Source organism: Ooceraea biroi, chromosome 10 (genome assembly GCF_003672135.1).
Source record: "Ooceraea biroi isolate clonal line C1 chromosome 10, Obir_v5.4, whole genome shotgun sequence".
Classification (NCBI taxonomy): Eukaryota; Metazoa; Arthropoda; class Insecta; order Hymenoptera; family Formicidae; genus Ooceraea; species Ooceraea biroi.
Genome location: NC_039515.1, coordinates 9,615,268 through 9,617,547, shown reverse-complemented (window position 1 = coordinate 9,617,547; position 2,280 = coordinate 9,615,268).

The following is a 2,280-nucleotide window of genomic DNA, read 5'->3' as shown; positions in this document are numbered from 1 at the left end:
TCTCTGGACGTAACAATCGAAATTAAAGACTTTTTCGAAACTACTTTAATCGAAAGTGAACAAACAATGACCGACGGGAAAGGTCAATAACCTTGACCTTGTTAGGGGTCAAGGTCAATGTCAAGGTCAGTCGGAGGTCATTTGGTGCGGGCTGTGTAAAGGTAAATATTTACTAATTATTTTTCTTTTTATATATCTAAAAAGTGCATCTGAAACTTTATTTAGCTCGAATATGCATTTAGCTTAAAATGTGAATATTTCAAAAAGTAGAAGTTTCCACACATTCACACTTGTGTCATTCGTCTTCATTTAGTATTTACTAGATGTCTGTAAAATTTCATCAAAATCGGAGGTGGGTCGTATACGGAAGTCTTACCTTTCCAACTGACATTTTGCTAATGTATTCATCAGAATTATTAGTATTATAATTGTTAATATAATTTTCTTTGTTATTATTATTACACAAATCTATATTACCAGAAGTGTGTGTATTTTTTAACTCACATTGTCGTTTGGAAGGTAAACGAGCTGCCTCAATTTCTCTAGCTCTCACTACTCCTAATGGAAGTACTTTCTGAGGAGGACCATTTTGTTCATCTTGAGGAAAATGTTCAATTATATTTGATTCAAATATTTTTATCAAATGTGAACGCATTAAGTTATGATCATATTTTACCTTTTCTGGTTTAATCAAGAGACACGGTAGTGTCTCGCGCCAAGTATACGCGCAGCGAGACCGCACCGTGACTCTTTTACGCGAAGCGACGCTTTCGCAAACACTCAGATTATTAGATCTCAATAACCGCTGAACGGATCAAGTTCAGAGTAGGCTCAATGGATAGCTTGGGGTCGAATTATGTAATAAAAGTGTTTTCATTTTTCTTCTACGTGCCCTACGAGCGGAGATATGGCGATGCAAAGTCTGAAATTGGCAAATTTTCGATTAAGAAACGTCAACGTCATCGTCATCGTCGTTTGTACAGTTCGTTCTTCTCATCGAGATGGCAGCAGCTCCGTTTATACCGACCGGCGGAGATGCTGTTGGTATATCCGTGTGACACATAACGATCATATGTAGAGGCTCTACATTAGAAAACTCTAACTTATCGACCCGACCGTCATGTGTAAGTCACATGGATATACGGACAGCAACTCCGCCGGTCGGTGTACGACAAGTGTACGACGCGATGTAGTGCAAGAAGTTGGAGTGAGAAAAGATATATTTGCGAGAGAACGAGTGAGTGAGTGAGTGAGAGAGCGAGAGGACGAGTGAGTGAGAGGGCGAGAGAGAGAGAGAGAGAGAGAGAGAGAGAGAGAGAGAGAGAGAGAGAGAGCCAATGAATAAGAGACCGCGAGGGTGTGAGTGAGAGGACCACGTCGACGACGACGACGACGGTGACGACGAGGAGCTCAAAGCAATACCAGCTTCAGCGTTTGAAAAGTGTTTTGAGGACTTACGCGTTGGCACATGTGTATTGCATCCGATGGGGCCTATTTTGAAGGTGACAAAATCAATATTGATGAATAAACAAGTAATTTGTGTTTTATTAACTAATTCCGGATACTTTTTTTACAGAATGTATATTTATATTTATTTATTAAACGAAATAAAAAACGACGGGGTCAACTCTTTTTTCTTGCATATATTGACTTCTGTGCATAAATATACTTAATATAATTTTATATTTTATAAACATGTAAGTTAATACTGTTAAAAACCTTGACTGACAGGACTATGGCTTTCATCTCCTCATATATTATAAAAAAGAATAACATACTTCACACTACAAAATGTGTGAAATCACAACAAAATTACCTTTTTAAAAAAAGGTATAAAAAAAGCGCCAAGTATACGCGTCTGAAGTTCTTTCAAAAAAGGACTCTACAAAACTAATGACATAATAATATTAAGCAGATATTTTTATACGAATAAATATTTTAATACATAGAAATATATTTATTAATACAAATACGTGTTTTTTTCAAAATACTTGGCGCTGCTAAACCAAATCAAAAATTGTCTTAGTATTTAAATAATCTAAAGATTACAATAATTTCCTTAAACTCTAAATTACATAACAACTCGCTGAAATACATACATGTACAAATGTAGTTAAACTTATTCTATGCTTAATTCTAATGTCACACACATACACACACATGCACGCATTCACAAGAGAGAAAGAAAGAGAATGAGGCAATTAACATAATGATTCGGTTTAGCAGCGCCAAGTATTTTGAAAAAAACACTTATTTGTATTAATAAATATATTTCTATGT